Raw genomic sequence first — 14758 nt, 5'->3', positions numbered from 1 at the left:
TTGTTGAGAAAATTCAAGCTAGTGGCCTGTTGCAGTGAGGGGCAGTGAGTACATAGTAGAGAGGTAGGGATAGTGCTAGAGGGTCAGTGCAGAAACCGAAGAGGTTGATGCAGAGGTAGCTAGAACTACGCAGAGGCAGTAGGAGCTATGGAGAGGCAGCTGGGGACTGTGCAGAGGAAGAGAGGCCTCTGTGGGTGATGCAGAGGGGCCAAGAGCTAACACAGAGAGCTAGGAGGCTGACGTAGAGGCTTCAAGAGCTACGCTGAAGCTAGCAGGGTTGACATAGGGCCAAGAGGAAGCGCCGGAAGGATTTTTGTGGGGCAGACTAGAGTTGAGAGGCTGAATATCTGTCTTTGAGAAGAGTTATTACTGCTGTGTAACAATCTCTGTTGGGTGAGCGATTTTTGGCACTCTAATTGTACTCAAGAATCTGCATAATAATAAAACCCTCAGAACTGCTGCATCGGTTTGCCCGCATTGGGTTTTTCTTGGGATGATTGTCCAAAATAAACAGTGCCACTTGTGTGTTTGTCTCATTATTTCAGTTGCTGATCTGTATATGAGTTAAGGCTGCATTTGTGTTTATTTCAGTATTTATATTTATAAATAACTTGTTAAAGGAATGAGCAAGTAGGAGAAACTAAACCAGATAATGTAGTAGGGATTTCTAATGTGTCAGACTTAGAAATTTCAACATGGTATCAGAATGTTTCAGATCACAGGAGAATTGAAGGCACCAACAGTAATCTAGAGAATTTGCAGCAGTAGCAGCTGTCCGGAGAGACATTACTATTCCAGAGTAGAAGCAACAGAGAATAAGTGATGCAGATGGCCCATGTCATAATTTCGAGCGAGGAGGAGGGTCAGTGCAGAGGTAGAGAGGGGAAGATCAGACCTACGTAGCGCTCAATCATCTTTCTTAGCCATGAAGGATCGACACTGTGGCGAGGAGGAGCAGATTCTTCCATTGCTGGGATTGTGAAGAGCTTGAAAGGCTCAGTTTCTTCAGTTGCCGAGGCTTGGGGAGCAGTGGGCAAATTGTGATTGAGAAGTTGGTGGGGTGATGTTTCTGTCGGTGCAGAACAATACCTAAGGGGATAGAACCAAGGTAGAGGGAGTCGCTACCTTGATGGATTTCTAGTCAGGAAATCCAGATCCAAGTTACAGTTGCAAGGAGGATTAGAGAGGAGTGGTTCAACATTTGGTGGGAGGATTTCCATCAGGGAAATCAGGACTTAGAGGGATATTTCCAGGAGGGAAGTCGAAACTCAGAGGGAGTCCAGAAGAGGAGCAGAAATGGAAGTGAACGGACTAAGGGATCAAGACAGGTTGGACGTGGCTTCCAACTTGGTCATCTAGAAGGCCAGGATCTTGACAATCCTAGATCGACATCGCATCAAAGGCTTTGCCTTGAGAACCATGGCTATCTCGGTCGACCTAGTTGATAATGAAAAGTATGAAGATGCAATGGCGAGGGAAAAGTGCATAATCCTTGACGGGGTCAAGGATCATGTCGTACCACATATTGCTGAAAAGAACACAACAAAGGAGATGTGGGATACTTTGACAACCTTGTATCAGGGCACTTCCATGCAGCAGAAGATGCTATTAGAGAATCAGCGACGGTCGTATCAGATGTAGAAGGGGGAGCAGATAGATCTATTCCTCCTCAGATTGCTGGAGGTTCATGACCAACTTACTTCCATAGGGTCTACACCGGATCCATAATTCATGGTGAGGATCACCTTGAATGCAGTCTCCGAGGAGTGGGAGATATTTGTCCAAGGCATTTTGGGCAGAGCTATTCTTCCAGGATGGGAAGAGATGTTGTCATCTCTTCATCAAGAAGAGATCATATGGTTGACCAAGGTGGGACTAGTGGCAAACGAGGTCGAATCAAGAAAGAGGAGGAGGATGCATCTCTAGCATCTGCGAGACAACAAGGGAAGAGGAAGAAGAAGGATATCTCCAAGGTGAAGTGCTTCCATTGTGGGGAGCTGGGACATTATGCATCCTAGTGTCCCAAGAAGAAGAACATGGGAGAGGCTTCTGACTACAAGGCAACTCTGGCTAAGGTAGAGAAAGAAGTCGAGACAGATGACAACTGTGCCATGAGTGCTCATGCACCTCTAGAGAAGAGGTGGGGAGACATTGAGTTGTAGTCAGGAGGACTACATACTAAGGGTAGGTTCCTTGAGGTACCCAAACTCTTGGATCATATTCGGCTACGGGAGCCCTTAATGACAGTAGTGGGATGACAGAGGTTGGGTGGATGAAAGTGTAGTGGAGCAGCAAGGCAGTGCTTGGGTGCAGAAATCTGAGGCAACGTAGTGGAGGTTGCAACAGTGCGAGAGGCACATAGGTGTATGTAGCAGCGCAGTGGTAGAAGAGGGAGCACATGATAGTAGCAGATGCAACTTCAGTTTCATGAGGCTTCCAGATTGATCGAGATGTTAGTATTTGGGTAGATCAATTACTTACTTCTCGGTAACTGAGTTGCATTGTAGCAGTTAACAGTGGCAGTGCTAGGGGTAGCATGGGCAACATATTGAGAGGGAGCTACAATATAGATGTAGCAGTGGTAGTGGAAGTGTCATGTGCAGTTGTACAGGAAGAAACAATGAATATGATGTGAGGCAGTAGGCCAAGCATCAACATAGGTATCGGTGCAGAAGGATCAGTGTGATGTTTTAGTGGTGGAGCATTACTAGAGCACATTCATCGCTAAGAGGGAGTGTTGATTTGTGGTATCATCAGATGTGCTCTAGCCATGAAAATTGGTGGAGAGGCTAAAGAATATAAGGTATCCAAGACCCAGAAATGGTTTGGGGAAATTCCACCTGGTTGGAGAGATATTAAAATAATTAATATTTTTAATGGGGTTCCTAAGTCTAAACTTAGAAAAATAAAAATATTAATCGGTATTAATATAAAACTGGGTGAGAATGTTCTAAATGACATGGATCAAGCCAAATATAATCTTATTCATTGATTAGAGACTTAATCTCGACCATTTAAGACTCAACATGAAAAGTATAAGAGGAGGCTTGAGGGCGAGTTAGAGATACACCAAATTGATCAGTCAGTTCGATTTTCAGGAGCGGGGCTTAATGAGAAAATTCGAGCTAGTGGTATGTTGCAGCGAGGGCAGTGAGTACATAGCAGAGAGGCAGGGATTGTGCTAGAGGGTTAGTGCATAAATCGAAGAGGCTGATGCAGAGGCAGCAGGAGCTACGCAGAGGCAACTGGGGACTACACAGAGGTAGAGAGGCCTGCATGGGTGATACAGAGGGGCCTGCGTGCGTGACACAAAGGGGGTTGCGTGGGTGAGATAGAGGGGCCAAGGGATGATGCAGAGAGCCAGGAGGCTGACACAGAGGCTTTAGGAGCTACGCTGAAGCTAGCAGGGCTGAAACAGGGCCAAGAGGAAGCGTCAGAAGGATTTTCATGGGGCAGAATAGAGCTGAGAGGCTGAATATCTGTCTCCGAGAAGAGGTATTACTATCGTTAACAATATCTGTTGGGTGATCCATTTTTGGAACCCTAGTTGTACTCAAGAATCTGCATAGTAATAAAACCCTTAGAATTGTTGCACCATTTTTCCTGCATTGGGTTTTTCCGGGGATGATTGTCCAAAAATAATGGTGTCCATTGTGTGTTTGTCTCAGTATTTTAGTTGTTGATCTGTATATGGGTTAAGGCTTCATTTGTGTTTATTTCAATATTTATATTTATAAATAACTTGTTAACGGAATGAACAAGTAGGAGAAATTAAACCAGATAATGTAGTAGGGATTTCTAACGTGTCTGGCTTATAAATTTCAACAAATACTGCTCCCAAATCTTTACTGAATCCCCCATTGCTCGTTGTCTCCATAGCTTCAACTATGCCCTTGTTGAAGCACTGCAACTGGGTATTCGAATTTCTCAAAATGATTTCTTCTCCATCCCCATCACCCTACTCTTATAACCTTCTTTTAGGCAACCAATGACCATGATCACATCCTAATTTATGGCTATGACAATCTTGACTTTGTCAATTAACTTTTTTGGAAGTCTCTAGAGAAAAATTGACCTCCCTCAATTGATCTGATTTAATTAATCACTTTTCATAAGTTAGAGTTAGGAAATATTTAATTATGGTTAATTAATATAATTGAGGTGTTTCTAAGGAGTTTCTTGAGAAACCTTTTATGGGTTTTGGAGATCTCGTGTTCCTTAGGCTCTTAGACACCATAGTGACTATAACACATGTCCATTGCTACCAAAAACTAACAATTTTTGTTAGGCCCCTATACTACTAGTGTTACCCCTTATTGTTATTAGTACAACCCACTTATTATATTGATGTACCCATGTAGTACCCATATTGTTACTATTGTGCCACATAGAAGCCCACTATTGTTATTATTGTGCCCTTACATTATTATTGTTATGTTGGCTCTGATTATGTTATGACCCCTTAGACTCCTATATATAGAAAGGAGGTCTTTTCATTTGTATCATCCAAGAATTGCTCATTTATGTAATGTAAAGGAGGTTTCCCCCTCGAAGAGGCTGAATTTTAAGGCGTTGATCTATCTTTTCTATCTTTTTCTTGAGCTGGTTTCTTAACATTTGGTATCAGAGCTTTGGATTCTAGGGTTTCGCTGCTCCAAACAGGTCATCGTGGCATTTTCACTATAACTTTTTTCTGCGACGTTTCAGAAGTTGCAAAAAAAACCCATTTGAGAAGAAATCGCGCTGAACCTTGGGCCCAAATTTCAGAGCTTTTTGTGCTATATTTGCAGAGATATGATCTGAGGAAGTTTTTCTTTTTGCAGACTCCTGAATTACATTCCAAACAGGTGACCTGGGGAAAATCGTCATAACTTTCTCTCTGAGCATCAGATTGCAATTTCGTAAGAAGTTGTAGAAAGAGGACGGACTGTAGTTTCTTGTAGATATTTTTCAGAGCCAAAGGTCAAAAAATTGACTTGTGGCACATCGTACAAGTTCGCTCTACTAAAATAGTCTATAATCAGGTCACTGTGATTGTGCATAACTCTTTCTTGGAGAATCCAATTTGGATCAGACTGGTGGCATTGGAAAGAGGAAATAGAGGGCTACTACAGGTCGAAATTTCAGAACTTAAAGACTTGAAAATACATAGTTACAATTGTTTCAAGATCGAGCTCCTAAAATCAAGAAAAAGCAAGATGAGGAAGTTTGATGGCAAGGATCCGTAAATTGGATACTTCAGATGGAGCAATATTTTGATATACATGGTGTGCCACTGTTACAAAAGGTATGTATTGCATCTTCATATTTAGAACCGGATCAATTTTTATGGTATGAAGGGTTTTGTTCTCGTAAACATCTTGTTATGTGGTCAATTTTCACGGAGGAAATGATAGCACACTATGAGGATACAAAGAACAACACCTTCTTCAGAGCAACACCACAACAATTGGAAAGAGTAAAAGGGCTTTGTGACTTATTGGAAAGCAAAATTATGGAAACTAGGAAGCATAACCCTCATAACTATAAAGATGGTAGTGTTGTTTCTCCCAGCCTTCCACAACCTACAAGGGTTACACCACAACAATTGGAAGAAAAAAGTGAAAAAGGGCTTTGTTACAATTGTGATAGCAAATGCACTAAAGGTCATAAGTGTGTTGAGAAGAAATTATTTTACATAGAATATGAAGAGGAGGAAGAAAAGGATCAAGAAACATCAAAAGAAGAGGATATACGCCAGGACCCCACCCTAGAGAAAGAAGAAATGAATCAGACCATATCTTGTAAAGCATTGGCAAGAATTACCACTCCTCAAACTCTCAAGATAGAAGGACATATCAAGAAGAAAAAGGTGCAAGAGGTGAAAGATCACATCGAGAAAGAAGAAATGAATCCAACCATATCTTGTAATTCATTGGTCGAAATTACCACTCCTCAAACTATCAAGATAGAAGGACATATCAAGAAGAAAAATGTTCAAGAAGTGAAAGATCACATCGAGCATCAAGAAATGAATCTAACCATATCTTGTAAAGGATTGGAAGAAATTACCACTCCTCAAACTCTAGGGATAGAAGGAAATATCAAGAAGAAAAAGGTTCAAGCAGAGAAAGATCACATCGAGCATCAACAACAAGTTCTCCAGCTTTTAAAGGATAACGCCACTTCGGTGCAAAATCAAACGAAACAACAGGTAGATCAACATCGTAGTAAAAAATGTTTTGATGTAGGTGATTGGGTATTTTTACTGCTACATCTCAAGCAAGCTATTTATGAGAAGGAAATGTTGGCAATACTACATGCACTTAAAAAATGTTGACCTTACTGAATGGGAAGACTCTTCGAGGATGAGGATGTGGAAGCATTGTTTTTTGCTATTTATATTATCCAACCAGATTGGATAAACGAAGCAAGGGATGAAGGGAAGAAGGACGAAGAAGTATGGCCACTTATTCAAAAGTTGCAAAAGATCCCAATTCAAACAATATTGCTAGAAATTGAAGAGGAAGGAAAAATCATATTGGAACCTGAAGAAGTCACAGAAACAAGAACTTGACAGCTACGAAATCAATCAATTTCAGAGTATCTCATCAAGTGGAAGAACTTACCTGCTGATGATTCCACATGGGAGGACAAGAATTTTATACAGAAGCATCAAGAACTACTCAAGCGTTGAGGACAACGCTTTTTGAAGGAGAGGGGCATGTTAGGCCCCTATACTACTAGTGTAACCCCTTATTGTTATTAGTACAACCCACTTATTATATTGATGTACCCATGTAGGGCCCATATTGTTACTATTGTGCCACATAGAAGCCCACTATTGTTATTATTGTGCCCTTACATTATTATTATTATTTCGGCTCTGATTATGTTATGACCCCTTAGACTCTTATATATAGAAAGGAGGTCTTTTCATTTGTATCATCCAAGAATTGTTCATTTATGTAATGTAAAGGAGGTTGCCCCCTCGAAGAGGCTGAATTTTAAGGCATTGATCTATCTTTTCTATCTTTTTCTTGAGCTGGTTTCATAACAATTTTACTCTTAAGTGAGTATACTTGTGGGTGGCCTGGTATTAGAAACTTCACTCTATCCCTTGGGATGAGAGGAAGGTTGATTTCTTTCCTCTAAAAAAAGAGAAAAAAAGAGTTTTAAAAGAAAAATAAGTATACAAAAGCATATAAAAACAAGTTAAACAAAAAGTGTAGTGAATTCTATGGTAGATTCCTTGGTTTTTACCTAAAATCCATAGCCCATCGAGTCCTTAAGAAGCTTATCCTTCTATTGTGGTGTATACAACAAACCCCCATTTGTTTCTAAAATAAATGGGGACCCTACTTAAAATTTCTTGTTTTGGCTTGCTTTATTCCTGAACTAGTTATCAATAAGTTGCTTGCAATGGTTTTCTTATGAAATATCCATGTTTAAATTTGATTTTGTATAGCTTTGTTTGAACTCTATTGAAAATATGTATCTATATATGGACAAATAGCCAAGCAAAACATTAAATGTCACGTAAGTCGCAATACTAATCCACCCATTCGACATCCATCTTGTCCCAAAATAAGATGTACCTTGGCCACCTTGGAGGTCTAGATATGCATTAAACAATATGGATTTGTCACTAATTGTGTTATATTTTATGTTATTTGGATTTCATCTTGTGTATTCACCCATCTAGGCTAGCACTATGCCTAGAATGCCTTACACACTCTGCCCCCTCGGATGACTTGATAACATGTTGAGTTCTATAAATTCAACGATTAACTTAATCAATCTTAAATATTAATTAATTAATGAGTAGCTAAGAATCTGTCCATCTGGTCTCTTGTTTGAACATGAACACTTTGCATTCCCCACAACCTAGATGACAAGATTTTGTATTCAACTCACTTAATCACATGATTAGGTTAATCAAGGTAGTTAATTGTGATTAAGAAATAATCAAGAAAGTTTGGTATTTGGGTCATTGTGCTAGTTGATACCCCTTGTAACTAACAGACCATGGATGATCGAATGATATCTTAAATTTGCGATTAAAGATAAACACGGTTAATTGTAATAAGTAGGTTTAACTCTGATTTATCATGGATTATAGTTTAAACACCCAAATCCAAGATTTGGGCCAAAGAAGTGAACCAAGCTCGAAAACCTTGCCAAATCGTAGATGACCAAATTAATAGCTTTATTCACTAGTAATTAAGGAATTATTAGACAATTAATTTAATACCAAAATGACTCCACAGATTTTCGTTATGCAAATATTTATGAGGAAGGCTACCTCCATTAAGGAAACACTTAAGTTTTTTGATATCCGTGTAAAACCAAATCATTCGCTCTGATCATGCACTAAAGCATTCTATCATGCCTATATCCCATTGTTTTGCCTTAACAATCCATTACCTAGACCAGAACAAGTTCCTAAGAGTATTCAAAATAAGTTTAGTTTGCAATTTTACAAATTCTCTATTTTAGGTGTCTTTTTGATATTTGTAGCACTTATAGTTGCTAAATTGGTATATGCAGGTAAAATGGGGAAAAAGGGGAAGCCAAGAATTTAAAGCTCGTTTCCTAAGATTCAAAAGGGAAAACCCAAATTGAAGAAACCAATACAGAGGAGAAAAATAAAAATGCAACATTTTATACAAATACCACTTATAAAACAAGGATGCAGGGAGCCATGTCTTGGGAAGAAATCTTCAACTTCTTCAAAAGAAAAATTGAGAGCCGAGTCGAGGTAGATATTTCAAAAGTAGGTTCGATTTCAGACAGAGACAATTACGTCAACATTCAAAGAACCGGGCTTCATAAAGCTGCAATTAGGCCACCCATGTTTCCATACTATGACATTCTATTGTGGATTATTTCCCATGCTAAACTTGAAACATGTATTGTTGTTAATGATGTTGGAAAAATAGTTGGTTTTGGGAGGCCTAAATTCTTACAAAATATATATAAGTTAGATGCTCCTTAAGTCTATCTTAACGCAAAATATATGGTTGAATTTGAAAATAAGTTATTAATTAAGCAACAGATTGGTCCAACCCAATGAATAAAACACTGGATAGTTGATTCTCAAGGTTTTAAATCCAAAACGAATAAAGTATATCCTATTAGGATATTCAAGTCTCCACATTCCCTTGTAATAGTTATGTTGTCAAGGTTATACAGTCAACCAAATCCAAATCATTTTAGGGAGGAATGGGTTCCTTTGTTTCATGGGATTATTCAAAAGGCCAAGATATTTAATTGGGAAGATATCTTATCTCATAATATGACCAATGCAATCAAGGTATCATTTCCTTCTCCACTAGGTTTTAACCCACCCTTTTTCATATTTGTCTATCTCTTCGATGCTATAATAGTTGTCTCACCATTTCCTTCATTAAAATGGATCTTGTTAGGAAAATGACAATCTTTCCCTCAATAATATTCTATTATTTCAAGTATTTAGTATGAAAACCATATGTATGACATTTGTGATCATTTCATGGCACCATCATACCAGATGTTGCATGGTAAACCCCTTGTCAGAATTAGCAGTGATCTTTAGAGTGCATTACAGGGCATTGTACATTGGTTTATTGAAGAGAGGTACACCTACTTCAAAATTTTTGGATGTGACAGTGTTCCTCACTTACTCCCTACATATATTCCTCATAGATTGGCACTAAAGGAAATAACTAATCAGATAACTATGCATGGAATAACCAAGCTACTATCAAAAACTACAAGAAGTTATGGTCAATCTTCCATAGCAAAATTGGTCTCTATTCTCTTCTTGATAGAGGCCATGTTGTAGATGAAGCAAAGGGTCTAAAGGAAGTATGGCTTTGTTCAATCCCCTTTTATAGATATGATCCTTATGATATAGTGAGTGCACATTTAAAGGAAATTATGTATTCTAAAAGTTATGATCATCAAGATCCCCATTTAACCATTTACTAAGGAAATATTTTTCTTTTGAAGAGGTTAGCCTTAGAATGTTTACATTGAATGACCATGTGGTTAAGGAAAACTTCCCAGCCTACAGGGAAGAGTTGTCAATATCTTTCCTCCAAGAAAGGGGCATAATCTTGGTTATTCCTCTTACTAAACTTCGAGCTAGAAAAATCATTAGTTCTTTGATTCTTTAAGATGAATTTGAAGGAGATGTTGTTGTAATATGAACTGATGACTATGATACTTCAAAATATAGGTCTCTAAGTACTATAAGTGGTTTGAATCTAGCACATATAGAATAAGAAAAGGAACAAAATCAACAGGGAAAAAGATCATATCATGAACAAATTTTAGAAGTTGAGGAAGGAAATTGTTTAGAATTAGAGCAATCATAGCAACAACAATAATCAGATACAAAACCCATTATTGAACAAAAAAAGATTATAGAGCATACAAATGAAACCATGATTGAAGCTCAAAATACAAGTCAAGATTTGAATGATCCCAGTGTTAAAAGTCAAATCAACTCAGCTCAAATGACACAAGTTGTTTCTCCTACATGTATTGTAACCCCGCTAACAGTAAATCTAGAGCACTTTGCCTCTTTATTTGTCAATATTGATCAAGTGGAACTAGTTGATGAGTCAATAATTTCATTGGAAAATTATTATTTAAGTTTATGAATTCAAACTTCTGTGATCCATAATGAATTAAGAAAAATCTTTTAGTAGAAATCACATAAGAGAAATGTTTGGCCGACGCATTTCGAACCAACAAGTGTGGTTCATCATCAGGACCAGATGAAGAGGCAGACTATGGCAAAGGCTTAAATAGGTAGCAATGTAGAGACCATAATTTCAAATAATGACTATATTTGAAAAATAATATTTAAATTATGATATTAATTTATTAATATATTAAAAAAAATATTGTTAAGTAACGACTATATTAAACGACTAGTTTTTGAAAAATAATATTTAAATTATCATAATAATTTATTAAAAACAAATATTAATAAGTAACAACTATATTAAACGACTAGTTTTTGAAAAATAATATTTAAATTAATTTATTAAAATCAAATATTATTAAAAAATTCTATTACTCGGAAATAATCGAGGAAAAAAAGAAAAAAAAAAGAAAAAAGAAAAAAAAAAGAAAAACGAAAAAAAAAAAAAGAAAAAAAAAGTCAAACTCCAAACAAGGATGGAAGTAAAAAATTATAAAAAGGAGTCAAGACCCTAATCGAGACAAGATCATTTAATAAATAAAAATAATTAATGGAAATAAAATAAACTAAAATAAAAATAATTAATGGAAAATAAATAAAATAAAACAAAAAAATATACAAGTCAATATATATATATATATATATATATATATATATATATATATATATATATATATATATATATATATATATATATACGAGTTGTCTTTAGTGTGACTTTTCGGAAGCTTTTCTAGTGGGTTTTTCGAGTCTAATTTCTCTAAAATTTGACATAAATATATTGAAATCACAAGTTTGATGGGTAACCCCTGCACAATTCAAGTGCCCTAGGGGTTTTTTAGGGTACTAAATCCATTCATACAGTTAAAAAACCATTTTAAATAACACAAATCAAGATTTCACCTCAAATTTTTATGCCAGATTCCGGAACCAAAAAGTCCAAAAAGTCACACTAAAGACAACTATATATATATATATATATATATATATATATATATATAGGTATATATATATATTCAAAGAAAAGTAATAAATAAATAAAACAAGGTCAACAATAAAATACGGGGCTGAGGCCCATTAAACAAATAACAAAAATACTAAAAGGAGTTAAGAACGAATAGGATGATAAAATACTTAAGAAAACACGAAGGATCAAGAATATAAACTCTAAAGAAGAATAAACCAACAACAAATAATATAAAAAGAACACCAATACCTACATAGATAAATAAACAAACAAAATAAATCCCAAAAACAAACCTAAAAAAATAGGAGGATAGGACATAGACCCAACTTCTACTAATAATCCAACCATCATCTCTATTCAAATTATTGGGTATTTTTTCAATTTCTAGGGCCTCCCTCAATTTACGATGATGGAAATGACTAACCCTAGCAACGACTTGGACCTCCTCAATGCAGATGTGATGCTTAGATTTATCTGCATGCTATGCCAAAGCAAAGGAGCGGTTTGATGTCAGCGACATGCTCATGAATCCTTTGATTAATCGAGTGACCAATCTCACCAATGTAGGGAGTCCCACAAGAGCATGGGATGACGTAAAAACCCTTCATATTGTTGGGGTCCACTGGGTCTTTTACAGATCTAAGGGAGCTCCGAATGGTATTTAAAGGCTAAGGTTGAAGCCACCTTATTCTTCCTTAGGATCCTCACAATCTTGTCAATGGTCCCTTGGATAAAAGGAAGATGAACACCAAAAAATCGATCCTTGGTATCTTTCTTAGCACTAGAATCTTTTTCAGCTTTGAGGAAAGCCTTAGTACATTGGTTTCTACTATACCCATTATTAAAGAAAACACTTAGGAGATGTGCTTTCTCTTCATTGAGATGGTTGTCATTAGAAACTCTTAAAGCTTTAGTCACTAAGGTGTTGAGAAAACCAAGCTTTTGAGCTGGGAAATGATGAGAATTAGCATGAAGATATTGTTCCGTATGAGTTTTCTTACGAAATACCTGATGAGAAAAAGAGCCATCATCATTCCTTGAGAGGAGGGCGTCAAGAAAGGGAAGACTACCATTACTTTTAAATTATATGGTGAACTTTATGGAACTATATTGATTATTAAGATTAGCTAAAGGTTATAGTTAAAAGATGTAGGAAAAGAAAAGAAAAAACATCCTTGCAAGAGATTACATTAGCAATCTAGTATCCTACTGCAGAACTATTAGAATTTGCAAAAGAGACTGCATCTACCTTAGGAGATTTTGTTACATCTAGTAAATGGTTATTGATGAATTGTCTAAGAAGTTGGGTCAACCAAAAAATAGGATCATTGCTATTGAACATGAATTGCAAGATTTAAAAATAGCCAAAATCAAGAATTGCAATTCAATGCCAAAAACTATAGGAAGGTTTTGAAGTTACTTTAGCAAAGAAAGAGGAAAGTTATAAGAATGAAAAACATCAAGCTAAAACTAAACTTAAAAATCAATTAGCAGAAGTAGAAAGAAAACATGGCAAATAAATAGAGGAGTTGAAACAAACACATCTTGAAATATTGGAGACATTAAAAAGGGAAATCTTAAACACATCCATTTTAAAGAACTGTGCCATCACTGTGAATTGTCAGCCAAAGCAGGTCCAAGATAAGTTTTATAATGGAACTTACAAAATTTATAGCCTTTATCATAATCTCCTACAAATTTTCGACAAGGTCGAGATCTTGATGAAAGAGGATGCGATGATATCAAATCAATTTGGGAAAATTTTCATGTGAGAGGAGAGAAAATTGTAAACGTTAGTAAGATTTCCAAAATTGATAAAGGATGATGGAAATTTTCTTAGACATGAGGAAATATAATGTTCCAATTATAAAATAGTGGGTTAAGGAGTCTACCGACTAGTGTAACAAGGTTTGGATCAATGCATTGGATATTGTGGGATATTACAGTGTGCCTTATCCCAGAGATATTGAACAGACATTACCTCTAGTTACATGCTTACAAGACATGGAAGAACATAGAGATAAGGATAAAGAATATATTGAAGCCCTTTCTAAATGAACTGCCACATACATTCAAAAGTTCTTTCAAGGCCCATATGAATGTATGAATTCCATTTCCAAGTTTGCTTAGAAATATAGCATAAAGAAAATATATGTACTAAAAAGAAATGAACAATGCTAGATTAGTTTGAATACCAATCCATTCATTCTACCTGACTCAAAACCCAAATATTTTTGCTAGCTGGATAGAATTCCTTAGAAGTAAAGAAAGTGAAATAGATCCCTCAAGAACTAGAGCTGGCTTAGTTCCGTTGGATGACGATACTGACTAATGACCAATCATCGCAACCATCAACAACAACCTCAACAACGAAGTGCTAATTGGGAAGAGGAAGTTCATCCATTTAAACAAATTTATTTTTGTTGTTGTTATTGTTGTTTATTTGTATGAAATAATTTATAAAGAATATGAAGTAATATGTATCTGTTATGGAATTTTACCTTATATATACGACTCTCCTCGATGGGAACGAGGTCGGTCAGATGGATTTGTATTAAAAAGGACTAATATTCTCTAGCCGCAAACAAGTTTTTGGATCCACGTCGCATTCATAATAATTTTTAATTGATGTTTCAAACCAATAACTGTGGTTCATCTTCAGGATGAAACAAAGAGATGTGAAATACTGATTCACCAAGGTTTGTAATAAATAGATAAAGGAAGTGATAATAAAGAGCCGACAATAAACCCTGAAAATTCTAAAATTTATTATCAATTAGAATTTTAAAGTATATTGATAATTAATGTTATAAAAACTAATATTCTCTATCATTTATTTTTAGATCAATTTTGTAGATGTGGAAAATTTCAGAGAGTCCATTTTTTGTAATGAAAGTGTGTATGTAATATATTATTGTATGCATTCCTACTTTTATTTGACGCAAGGTATGAATTCAATGAATTATTTTTTGTTATGAATATCAAAGTATTTATTTCAGTTTTATAACTAAGATAGGTATTTTTTCTTTAAAATTATTTAAGTTTCAAATTATTTCTAAGTTCTTAGATTAATTTTCTTTTATATGATATTCATGTTGCAGCTTATAAATTTATTC

The sequence above is a fragment of the Pinus tabuliformis genome, chromosome 7 (assembly GCF_031772625.1).
Source record: "Pinus tabuliformis cultivar Carrire ecotype Pingquan chromosome 7, CPIR1, whole genome shotgun sequence".
Lineage (NCBI taxonomy): Eukaryota > Viridiplantae > Streptophyta > Pinopsida > Pinales > Pinaceae > Pinus > Pinus tabuliformis.
The sequence above is the reverse complement of the archived record's forward strand: the minus strand, read 5'-3'. Positions refer to the sequence as shown.